The sequence below is a fragment of the Aedes albopictus genome, chromosome 1 (assembly GCF_035046485.1).
Source record: "Aedes albopictus strain Foshan chromosome 1, AalbF5, whole genome shotgun sequence".
NCBI lineage: Eukaryota > Metazoa > Arthropoda > Insecta > Diptera > Culicidae > Aedes > Aedes albopictus.
This window is the reverse complement of record NC_085136.1, coordinates 101,973,643-101,987,185: the sequence shown is the minus strand read 5'-3', so window position 1 is coordinate 101,987,185 and position 13,543 is coordinate 101,973,643. Positions and strand designations below refer to the sequence as shown.

Here is a 13,543-nt window from a genome sequence, read left to right as displayed (position 1 = left end):
TGCAAAATCACGTACCGATGCGCTTTTCGGCAGAAATCGACGGAAACGACGCGAAAACTACTTCGAACCGAACCGACCTCGTCGCCACAATGTTGTGTCCCGTAAATAAAACACGGCGGATTACAGGAACAACTAACTTTTTATTTGCGTTTCAAAAGAATACAAAATGTACTTGCACGAGGCAATCGTTTTTCTTCAAGCTCTTGACTTGACGGAAATCAATAATAAAAAACAATGTTGGTAACAATGACATTTCTCTCTAGCACCAAGGTAATTCAGTAGTAAGGTGCTATAGCAATAACAGTATAAATAACATTGATTCCTTGAATTAATGAAAATTGTTCCATTTTGGAACATCAGTTTGATAATGCCTAGTTAATAAAACAACAGTATAAATAGTTTTCAAATGCGGTATGCGAGATAGGCACTACCTTCGATGGGTGGATTAATCTGCTTTGCTGCAGTTGCCAGCATCCGAGCGATGAAATCAAAACAGAAAAAAGTGTTGCCGTTCTGGCGGCTGTTCACTCTTCGCTTCTCTACCTATTTTCTCTGGTTTCGAGTTCAAAAGAAATCGCTCAAGAAACTTCTTGACCGATTCCTGGCAGAAATTCTAGATTGAGTTTAAATAAGGGCGAAAGTAACATGAGAGAGTTCTCTTCATCGACTCTCTCTTCTGCAAATTAAAGTGACAAGATGCAAATTCAATCGAACTTTTTTACACTTAGACGCTAGATTGCATCGCAACCTAGCGATTTATGACCAAAAAATGCAACCATGCTTGCATCTTGTCACTTTAATTTGAAGAAGAGAGAGTCGACGCAGAGAACTCTCTCATGTTACTTTCGCCCTTATTTAAACTCAATCTAGAATTGTCTACTGTGGTTGCCATTTGAATTGTCATTTCTTCGCAACTGCGTACTGCGATCGAAGAAAAACGGTTTCTTGGGCGATAAGAGCCGATGCACACGCAAGGAGAATACATTTTACTAAGGTGGCGCAGATAAACATTGCAAACCACTGGTTGTCTCTTCCACTCTTCTGGTGTTCTTATGGAACTGAAATAGTGACGTCACTATTTTAGTTGCATAAGAACACCAGAAGAGTGGAAGAGACAACCAGTGGTTTGCAATGTTTATCTGCGCCACCTTAGTAAAATGTATTCTCCTTGATGCACACGAGCGTTAATTGACGCTGCGTGAATTCACGCTGCGTTGCCGCAGCGGTCCTGTGGGGCATTGAGTTGTCCAAAAAATGTCTCACGAAACCTAATGCAAGCCTATCCACAGGGGGATGTATGTTGCAAATGGAAACAACTTCTAAATTTCCAGCAAACACTAGCGCACCTGGTGGTGGCGAGCAAGCTTTTTACACTGTGAAATTTTCTATATTTAACCAGGATTAGACGAGAAAACCCGTCTAATTTTTTCATTGGTTTTTTTTTCCAAGGCTATTGCAAAGAAAGGTAGTACATTCACAAATAGAAAATATTTTTATGATATTAAAAGCACCGACGAACCGAAGTGACAGCTTGAACAAACAAATTCCCCCGTGTGTTTGCGACTTTTTGCGATGGGGATGACACCCAAAACTGTAAACACAGTGTGAGTACAACTTAACAAAATTTCGTCAAGTGTCGTCGGTACTTGACAAATTCCTTTGTGTTCAACTGTCACCCCGATCACTGCACGAATTTATGATGACCTGCTTACCATAGACTAATTTCAAGACCTCGATGTACCAAAGAAAACGATCAAATTTTCGGTGACCACTCCGGTACCCAATAAATATTCATAACCGTGTATTTTTTTCCGTGTAAATTGCCTTTTGTGTAAATTTTATTTAGCGTGTTACACTGATCTGACAGCTCTGACAGTAAGGGACTAAACATAAATTACGTAAAGTGAGTACCGAGGATTGTTCACAATCTGCGAACTTGACTGCGGAAAAATATGCGACCATGACGCCGCTGTGCTTACTCTCACAGAAAATTTGACGTTTTAGAGGTGCCGACACCACTCAAACGTCAAATTTCATGTGAGAGTAAGCAGGCCAGTATAAATTCGTGCAGTAATCCATTGTCAAAAATACATGGTAAACAAAAAAAATCAGCTGATCGTATCTGTCTCATGGATTGCCTTATTGGTAAATCCAACGGAAGCTAACGATCCCTCCGCATCTGGTGGCAGGAATTAGAAACCTATGAAAAGAGGGGCTCCGCCAAAATTTGCCATTGCGCAGCATAGGCAAACTGCACTTTTTTCACCTTTTCATATCGAATTCCGCATCGTAGAGAAACAAACGAGCACTTTTTGAAAAGAAAATCTAATTCTCTTTCAGATGCGCTTAGAGCATCGCCACGGGCGTCCCTATCTGGGTCCCTATCCCTATTTCCGGGCCCTGAATAGGGACCCATGTTCACACCGGTGGTATCTAAACGGGAATGAAAAATAAGGACGCGACATGGGATTAGCGATGGGTTTCCACATTTGGGGACCCACTCAAATATTGCACTGAGTTGCTATTCCGATGGTTTGTGTGACGTCATTTTCGTTATTTATCTTTTGCGGTGAAGTGAGCTGAGTAGTAGTGTGGAAAATGAGCAGCAATGGACCAATAAAGCATGAGGTGAATATTGATGCACTTTGTCTTACGTGACTGGATGCTTTCCAGAACCCTATCATAAACTCATAAACAAACAAACGCAACACTAATAATTCCCACGTTCACCGATTCAACGGTTTATTTAAAAATTTAATAGTTGGCCAACTGCCCATCTGTGGCGCTTGCAGCGTTTTTGTTCAAGTTTTACTTTCGCTCACTATTGTCACCTAGTTTATAATTGGCCACTCTATTGGCCAATCTCAGTCCTTTTAGATTAGGTTAATATGTTTCCGCGACTATGATTTTGAATAGCAAACGTATCACTTGAAAGAAATTGCCAATGCCAAACACGCTATTTCACAAAACGCTCAGTAGGTGCCGGTAGTGAGCAAACGTCAAACAGAAGCAAAAATTATATGAGCGCCGTCTGCGAACAATTTACAAACTACAGAATATTTCATTTGAATATTCTTTAAAAACTAAAACGATAAGAAATGACTAGAGGGAGACCGGAGACGTCTGCTTGTCTGTGACGAAATGTTAGAAGTGTTGCGTGTGTTTGTCTCTGACCCTTTATGCCTTTGTGGTTTTATGCAGGATTCATCAAAATCCATAAGGATATATTTAATTGGTTTCAGTTTGTACTACGTCCGATAAAAAGTAAGGACCACTTTTAGAAACGCACGGTGGAAAATCAATATGTTTTTCAAGTCCCTAAACCCAAAATAGAAACCACTGGTGGGAAGGTGGGGTGCTATCCTAAAATAGCACCCGACAAGGAGTGGTATAATAGGAATAGCGATGAGGACTCCCGTGGCGATGCTCTTAGATCCGGTAGGTACTTACGAACAACTTATGTGATTAATTTGAGGAGCTCTTGCTATGCCTCCGGCGGGCAATCTTCCGGATTTTTTGTTAGCTGGTCAATCCGGTGTCTGTCGCCGTGGGCATCGAGATTGATGATAATAGATGCCATTACCAATGGAAAATAGCAACCACCAAGGCAAAATATGAGTTAATTTTGAAAACGAAAAATTGAATTTTTGATGTAAACAAACGATTTTCACCTTATCTCACTTAGCGCCTCTACAATTGGGGGTCATCTGAATTCACCTATAGGAAGAGGTACCCCAAGCAGCACCTGCAACATCATCCAAAATATGGTTTTCTATGCTTTGGTCTAGAAGAGTTGCAATAAAAGCGCACGCAACTTCCATCTTGTCAGTTGAGTTGCATTTAAATTCCGAATATCGTTAAGTTGCAGCTTGGTTTCATAGGAATTACAAATAACATCGTATTTAACATCGATTTATGGAGGCGGAGCTTACATATTCCTCACAAGTGGCAAATGTGCTATGTAACACACATGAAACATCTTACTCTAGTTTGTTTGTTCAGATTAGGTTCCAAATGTGTTGCGGAGAACTTGCGTGTCTTTTCATTTTGACAGCTTTCTAACTTGTGGCAAAGACGGTACAATGAAGTAACGCGTAACTTCAGTAGCTTTTATGGTGCATTGAGCAGCAAATCTTTCACAGAGCTTCTGGTGTAGTATGTAAGGTGAGTGGTTAATACTCCTGGTGTCCATGGTTTGAGTCTGAATATATTTTTTTAATTTTTTTATCATTCTCCCTGGCTCATGTTGCATAACGATTTAAAATTTGCGCTTTTTGCGTTTCAAAGAGAATCAATTGTGTTGTGTTGTCCTTAATTAGAACAGTGAATAAATTGCACTGATGTTGCTGGTACTGGCTTTGAAACAAGTCGTGTTGCTTGGGACGCGTCTGCGCTGATTTGACAGAAGGGTTCGCTCGCTTTGCTGGTCGACCGTTAAATTGGGTTTTTAAATTTAGAAAAAATCAATAATTTTATATTTTTAAACAAAAGTGCAGCTTTTTCTGAGCCACTATGATTTTTTTCAGATTTTTAGAACTTTATTTTGATACCTAAAAACATTTCACAAAACATAACTTTAGTTTAGATTGCAGCACATTTTTCCTCACATAAACCATGTGATAAAACAAATGAATCCGACAAAATAGAACATCACCCTGATAAAAAATATCATAAAAATACGATAAATTTTATTGTTACAACACCATTTTTTCGAAAAATATTTACCATTAAACGTATTGTAATTAAAACAGCACACTCACCATCACCCCTATTGTTCTATACCATCCGGCGAATGGTAAATGGAACTTTTACAATAAAAAATGGTGGTCGTTATGTATCTTAACCATAAAATTTTGAGAAAATTTTCATACACTTTTTCGCGAAAAACAATGGAATGTATTGTGTTTTTATGAGACTTTTTTAGGGCAATTTTCAAAAGAAAACCATATATCTTAATGTTTTTTCATTGTTCTTACAATACAAATACAATTAATTGAATGGCGTCAAATAAATCCTTGTTGCAATAAAAATACAATAATATTTGTTGTTATTTGTAAGCAGTTTTCGCTTTTGAAAATTCATAGAATTTATATTTCCCGCTAACATTTATATCCAGCATTTACGAGCACTAACAGCCGCCAGAATGATATGCACATTTTATGATAAGAGTCAAACACTCTGATGTCTGTCTGGTATGTGTTGCTTGGCAGCTGTTGATAAGATCTATCATCAATCTTTTCAAATAACTGCCAAATATCACAAGTCAGCCTCAGGTCGTATGATTCATACCTACACGCTAAGATCAGTTTACCTATTTTTCTAAAATATGGGTAAATTTTATTCAAATTTGCGTAAACTTTACGCAAATATGGGTAAATAAAACTCATATTTTGGAAAAGTGCACAACCTCATTTATAGGTAATATTAATCCATATTTGGGTTACAATTATTCATATGTGTGTCCACATTACCCATATTTGAGTTTTGTTAACCTATATTTGAGTATCATTTACGCATATTTGCGGTTGTGCACTTTTTGGAAAAAAGGTAAACTGATCTAAGCGTGTAGGGGCAAGACACTGTGCAAACAAGAGTAACTCTGAGAAATTCTGAGTAACTCTTTTCACCAATGATCGACGAAATTTGTTGAAAAACACCCCTAAAACTGCAAGAAAGGCGAGATATCGGGCAATATTGTTTTGATTTTGCGATGAATCAGGCAACACCCAAGCAAAAACGGGAGCAATCCGGAGGAATTCTGAGCAACTCTGTGAAGGAAAATGTACTCTCCAGCACAGTGTCTTGCCCCAAGATTCATACCATAAATCGTTCACAATTCATGTGGCCATTAGAATCTGTAAATGCTGAAGAAAAATGTTACCGAGAAATATGAATTCTTTGGTTTTTCAAAGGCGAAATCTGTTTACATAACAACAAATATTATTGCATGTTTATTTTAACATCGGTTTAATTGACCCCATTAAACAAATTGTATTTGTATTGTTATCAATGGTAGTTTACTATTTTCTAGATTCCTTTAATTTATTGGAAAACATTAGAAAAATCATTGTTCATCTTTTTCTTGTCGTAACGTCCTCGCTTTGCTAAAACCTGCTTTTCAGCTAGTTTTCTATAACTACTTCCTCAGTTATTCATTGAGAGCTTCGTCTGCCAACACGGCTTGACATCTGTCAGTCGTTGAAGTTTTGGCGAATAACATTCGATAACCGAAACATCTACTGTACTCAAATTTAAAACGAAAACTATAAAAAAATATGTCAAGTGATTTTGTATTTGATTATACAAACATGATCCAAGCAACAATAGTGTTTATTGTTATTTATTTGTTACGAATTGTTTTAAGTGTAATTGAGAAATAAACTCTTTTTTAATAAAAAGTCCATGAGAACTTTGCAGGCACTTTTGCAACTATATAAAAACAACTTAAATTAATTTTTACTGATAGTAACTTTAAATTATTATAGAACTATTGAAAAACAATAGAATCAATTAGTCACTAATAAAGCTAATGTTCACTTATTGTACGAACTATATGGGCTTGATTTCTATTGTAAAAAGTAACAGTATATCTACTATGTGTTTTATTGTGAACAATAAAACCAGTCATATGTTAATAATATTTACCACTTGGGGCAAGACACTGTGCTGGAGAGTACATTTTCCTTCACAGAGTTGCTCAGAATTCCTCCGGATTGCTCCCGTTTTTGCTTGGGTGTTGCCTGATTCATCGCAAAATCAAAACAATATTGCCCGATATCTCGCCTTTCTTGCAGTTTTAGGGGTGTTTTTCAACAAATTTCGTCGATCATTGGTGAAAAGAGTTACTCAGAATTTCTCAGAGTTACTCTTGTTTGCACAGTGTCTTGCCCCTAGATTTACCATGTAATGAATGGTTATTTTTTATCCGGGCAACTGCAATTTCGTGTTGTCACCTTGTATAACGTTATAGAGATAAGTGACATTTCAACACACGAACACTAGCGCAAATTTTTCCTCACACAAAAGTGCACGCCGATTGAAAGGCTACTCAGATTGCATATGCAAATATTACCCAATCGATTTGGGTAAAACGGGTAAATAACGATAAAACTAACGTCCGGGGCAAGAGTGCAAATATTTTCCTCGCAGTTTCACAACTACATCTACAAAAAAGGCACGCATACATTTGAACGTGATTACCTCTATGGGCTGGTCCACGATGACGTCACAAGTAAACGAACAACAGGATGTGAATCGGTAACTGCAAGTAGTGTTTTCAAAAAAAAGCTGCTCATATTGCCCGTTTCACCGATTTTCAGATTCCAACGCAACTTCACCTGGGCTAATTTTTTTTACGTACGCACCAATACGATCAAACATCATTTGACGTTTCTATTCAACAATGCTTTGCTATTTATTGTTTGTGTATTTATTGCCCGTTTCACCGATTTTCAGATTCCAACGCAACTTCACCTGGGCTAATTTTTTTTACGTACGCACCAATACGATCAAACATCATTTGACGTTTCTATTCAACAATGCTTTGCTATTTATTGTTTGTGTATTTATCGAGTTCTTTAAAACATTGAAACGTAAACATAGGTGACGATGGAGAACATATTACAAAATGTTTCTGGCAAACGTGCTTCTGTAAATACAATATATCATGTGCTTTACGGATACTTCTTCATAGGATTATCGAAATCCAAACTTGCAAAAATTTATAAAAAGCACAAGTCAACTATAGCGAACTGGATCCGCACATTCCAGGAAAATGGGTACTTTTCTCGGAAGGAATATGAAACCGATGCAAGGAAATTCGGAGCTGACAAACGGGCCTGGCTAATTGAGCTGTATTTTTCTCAACCCACTCTTTACCTTGATGAATCTAAAAAGCTGTTTGAACAGAATTTTGGAATATCGATTTCAACCTCTTCAATTTGCCGGATTTTGCATCAAGAAGGGCTGACATACAAGGTTCTGGAACGGAGAGCTATCCAGATCCGTTCGGAAGATATCATCCGGTTCTGCAATGAGCTACAGCAAATCAAATGGGACTACCACAATCTTGTCTTCCTGGACGAGGTGAGTTTTGATAATCGGTCTATGCTCCGATCACGCGGATATGGAGTACGTGGTCAACGTCTAATATGCAGAGGTGAATACGTTCGGAAGCCTCGAATGTCTTTGCTCTGTTTTATTGGTGTAGATGGAGTAAAAGAAGTCTACAGTACTGAAGGAACCTTCAACAGAGCAAAATTTTTCGACTGCTGTCGAAAATTTTGCACGGATTCTAAGGATGTCTACCGATACCCAGGATACCATTCTATATGGATTATGGATGGAGCCCGCATCCACTGCGATGCCATGATCATCTCTTTCCTACGATCTTTGGGTATCTACACAATATTTTTACCAGCATACTGTCCATTTTTTAACCCCATTGAGGTCGTATTCGGAAATGTGAAACGTGCATTAAAGAAAGAGCATTCGGAAAAGTCAAAACTTGATTACAAATTATGTATCGCTGAAACATTCCAGAGCTACTCGAATCGTAACATGCAAAACCTTTTCCGCAAATGTGGATATATTCGTGGGGGTAGGTTTGACCCAAGCTTGGGTCTTGAGAAAGATCTTATTTGGCTCGGTTTTGAAGATAACTCTGAGAAAAAGCGTAATATGTAAAATGTTGCTTCGAGGTGTCTGTAAAACTCAATAAAACAAAAAATGAAGCTGTTCTAATCAAAAAACAATTTATTTCATTTATTGTTAAACGCATAGAAAGAAAATACCATTTATTTAAGGGTTTAAGGGTAATCTTCTTTTTCTCAAGTTCTCATCTACTCTAACTCATACTTCTTTCAAATATGGTCCACATCTTCGGCATCGGTGACTTTATCTGCCAATGAAGCACTAAAATCAGTTTCCTCCACTTGTACTGCTTGCTCCGCAGCCGAGAGAAATGACTCGCCTAATGCTGCTCGTGATTCAAGAGATTCAATATTTTTCTTCAGCAGACTCATTCCCATGTTAAGGTTGGAGAGCATGCTTTCCAGCTGGTCAAAATTGTGTCTAATAGCAAGCACATCATCTTGATAACCGTGATTGACACTGTGCGCAACAGAGAAATTCCTGGAAATAGACTGCACACGAAGTTGTTCCTTGGCGCGAAACAGTTTTGCCAAATGGTGAGGAGGTGCATCACACATTAAAGCCTCTTGAACATGTGGTTCCGCTACTGAAATTGCATTTGCCCACATCATCCATGAAATGTGGTGTGCTTCCCAATAATGGCCATGTATATCACGAAGCTTATTTGCCAAAGCCTCTATGGTAGTGTTGGAAGCAGCTCCGGATTTGTCCATCAAGCCTGGCCCCAATAGTGTGTCCTGAACCGATTGGAATACAGCTTTGTTGTTTACAGCTGTTGAATATACATGAAGCAGCAAGTGTACTTCCTTGGTCCTCCAGTTTTGTAGAATTGTCTCTGTCAGCTGATCCGTTCGAAGCGTCCTGTGGCTCACCTTATCGTTAAAAAGCGCAAACTTCACAAAGTCTTCTTCCTCTGGACACTCTTTTTCACTCCAGCCTGGTTTCGCCGCACCACTTTCGTCACAAGTGAACACAACCTCTCGTTTCAGGTATTTTTCTGAAAGCTTCCAGCAGTTCCTAATGAAGTCATCCACTGAATTGCCAGAAACGCCCCATCTGCCTATTTCTTTTCCGGAGCTGTGTCCCTTGAAGTTGCGAACGGCCACCAACAACCAACATCCATAAAGTCCAGCAGGAAGTTTGTCTTTTGAAAACCCCGCATCGCACAGCTCTTGCTTTTCCTCCTGCATTGCCTCGTCCGATGCTGGTGTATCTGATAAGTCCAGGTCGTAATCCACAGCAGGGTTCATGGAATCAGTGAATGTTCCTTCCGGCAGCTCCAAATATTCCTCGTTCAGGAACAAAACTTCAACGCTAGGACCGGGCGCAGGCGCAGCTGGTTCTTTTTCACTTCCCGACCGCCGTTTTTTGATGCCATCTTTCTGGAAGAGAAACACATGCATAATTAATCGAAACTATTCTCCAGCGGCGATTAATCTATGTACTTACACGCAATTGATGGCTTTCGGAACAGAAAACGAAAAATCAGTTCGTTATTTATTGGATGAACGATTTTGGTTTTTGTTTATGTTTACAAAATGACAGTCAGATTCGGATAAGGAGCGCGACGAGGAGAATAAGAGAGACGTCAAACTGCTTAGATGCGTCTGTGTGTGTACCACGCAGGAAAAAATCACGCTGAAAATTTTCGCGTAGGGGTCTAAGTAGGTGGAATTTCCGCAATATCTTGCATTGGGCTAGATCCGATGAACATCCAGTGAGCTTTTTGTCGTTGGATGTTCATGAATATGGCATTTTGTGTAAAGAATGCCCGAGTTCTCAAAAAAAATCTCACGGAATAGACGAGTGCACCAATGAACATTGAGTTCACCGAGCCTGGAAATTTTTGATAGCAGAGCGGGGTCGACTCTCAACAACTTCCACTCAGAGATGCATCACGAAATTGCGCAGATATTTTTTTCTTTTTATTTCTTACATGAATTTTCATCAAAGTGATCCATATGCATATAGTTACTGCATTAGCTCATATTTTTGCAACTTCATTGCGATAACTAGATGAAATAAATTAAACAAATTTTCAGCTGGGTAGAAGTTGTTGAGAGTCGACCCCGCGGTGGCGTCAAAATTCGCTGAGCGAGTGAACTTTCAGCAGGCGGTACACTCGTCCATCTAATGCAAGAAGTTTATGCATATATAACGTTTCGCACGATAGTCTTATTCCTCTTTCCTCCCACATTTTCCCGTCCTCTTCCCTCCCACATTTCGACAATTCTCGGATACTTTTTCAAAACGACGTATAATACACGCAAATCCTATGTTGATACGTTGTTTTGAATAAGTATTCGAGAATTTCCGGCTGTTTGTTTTGCTAAAATTTGGATACAACAGGACCAGTACCTATCAAATTTGACAGGTATGGGTTCAGTTGTTTACTTATTTCCCATAGCAGAGAAAGCGATCAATTTCTGGGTGTCGTCACCGAGCATTGGAGTATTCCGGGGGGAGCGACACTAGTTTTGCCAAGACGAAAAACCCCAAAAAAAGCCAAAAAAAGTCGAAAAAACCCGGCAAAACCCGCAAAACTTTTGTGGGTTTTAGCGACTTTTTTGAGCTTTTTTCAGCTTTTTTTGAGGTTTTTTGGCTTGGCAAAACTAGTGTCGCTCCCCCTGGAGTATTCGTTGTGCTTTTCTCCCGCAGGAGGAAAAGTGCGGTTATATAATTTCGGCCATTATTATTATTTTATATTTATATTTTACGAGATTGTTCATAATATTTATAAATAGCATAGCTTTGCATACCATGACACCATTCATATTTGATCGACCTTGTACTCGTCTAAAACCGTTCCATTTCGTGAACGGGCAGCTGTTGATTTTATGTCACGTAACCATTACAATTTCTGGAGGAAAACTATAAACAAATATCAGCTGCTACCAGGGAGGGTGCAGGCACGTCAAACTCGAACAAACTACGCCTACCTACCATGCATCGAGCGGGCCTTCCCAAACAACACAATGCGATTTCGCGGGCCATCCCCATCGGCAAAATAAACCGATTTCCAAGCAGGATTCGACCAGGCTTCTGGTCGCGATGCCAGTCACACTTACACACTCGCAAAAGATGAGCAGTAGGCCTACCTTGCCGCTTGCGGGTCCCCTGGCTGCTACGGCAACCCTGTGAACATCGACACATAAGTTATGTCGAATTCGTTTATTCCCGACGGTGCACTGCACCGGTGTAGCAATTGACACCGGAAAAACGAACGGTTTCGGTGCAATTTGTTGACAGCTTATGATGGTATTAGTAAGAGCGCGTGAGAGCGTCAATGAAAACAATAAAGGATATCAAAAATAAACATAATCAATGTTATCATGATTTCCGTGATGAACAAAATTATATTTATTTATTTTTATTTTTTACTTTCTATATACAATTGAACAATTTTAAAAACTTTCAGTAATCCACTTGTACATGATAAACTTGTAATGATAAATGTTACTTGAAAATTGTTATCCAATGTTTTAACAATCCTACATTATTTATCTTCTTCAAATTCTTGTAATATCATATTTTCTCAATTAAAAGCTACTTTTTAGAATTTATCAATTTCCGTTGCCCAATAAAAAAATATGCTAACATATTGTAAACAATTGTAAACGATCTACATGCACAAATTTAACACAAAAATGTTAAAGGCAGTTCAATAGAAAACGTTTAGCTTCAACGTAAAAAGGAAAATAAATAAAAGCTCAAAACTTTATTACGTGAATTTTTTTCATATATCATAGATCACCATGCGACAGAAAATTCTAATGATTAAAATCATTAAAAGTTATCCAAATATTTGCGATTATCAAAAAAAATAGTAATAGGAAAAATATACGTTGAATCAATTCTTTGAAATTTCATGTTACCGATATTTTTTTAAGATTCTTCAGAAGTTGAAAGACGTAATAATCATCGATCTAGTTGAAATAATTTTTAAACGCACAGATTTGCTGTTTGAAAATGAAAACATCTAAAAATAAACGAATATCCAAGAAAACTGTTTACCTAATGTCGAAGAGAAAATCATCATTCCTACCAAAACAAAACCACGATACAAGTTCAGCGATATGCATGTATTGGTAAAATTTGCTTTGTACCTGCTACACCGCGCTCAAACTGGGTGTAGCATTTTCTTGCACCGGTGCCAATCGGGTGTCAAAACAGAACAGTACCTGCGAATAAACGAACGGTTTCGGTGCAAGTTTGCTACACCCGGTGGCAAAGCGGTGCAGGCGGTGCAAATAAACGAATTCGACATTAGTGTTCGTGAGGTGGTGCGTAGTTACTTTGCTTGGTTGCTTGCTTAGACTAACGAGCCTGGATAAAACAAAGAGGAGAAACGTCAAAATTGGAACAGCCGATCTAGTGTCATCCCCATAGTTCCAATCGAGCAGGAGACCTGTCAAAACGACAAGGATTCTCCACTTTGGTATACTCGAGACACTTTAGCTTAGACTAAAGTGACCAGATATATTTTGCTCTGATGCGGGACACAGTTTTACTAAACCAGGATTTCGATTACCTGGAAAGCCAGGGACTGTTAGGACTGTTAGGGAATTTATTTCTAGGCTTGGAAAATCAGAGATAGTCAGGGAATTTCACGGAGAATTTGGTTGATGATCAGGGAACTTTTTCACGACACTCAGGGAACAAATTATTAGATCTCAACAAGGAAATTATGGAATTTGGAAAACGAGCTTAAGATTTTTTTTTCTAAATGTCTGAATTTTTTTCATGGAAAATTTCTGCCAAAACATTGAAGAGATAGCTGGAGAAAATTCAGGAATGAGTTTTTGACAAAACTATGGGAATTTTTTAGTTGCATTCAAATGTAAAGTGCTGGTGGATTACTGGAAAACATTTTCTAAAACATTTCTTGGAA

The 13,543-nt window shown here is 38.5% G+C and overlaps 1 long non-coding RNA gene across 2 annotated transcripts; it reads right to left on the bottom strand.

Moving 5' to 3' along the window:
• Positions 1–2,141: 2,141 nt before the first annotated feature.
• On the bottom strand, positions 2,142–7,278 carry LOC134285084 (uncharacterized). 2 transcript variants are annotated; one of them, XR_009996130.1, is made up of 3 exons: positions 6,935–7,278; positions 3,451–4,655; positions 2,142–2,266 (listed from the first exon to the last, which is right to left on the bottom strand). It is a non-coding gene; the product is annotated as an uncharacterized LOC134285084 (long non-coding RNA). The 2 variants fall into 2 exon arrangements; XR_009996129.1 differs by having other exon boundaries at positions 2,147–2,308.
• Positions 7,279–13,543: the final 6,265 nt, after the last annotated feature.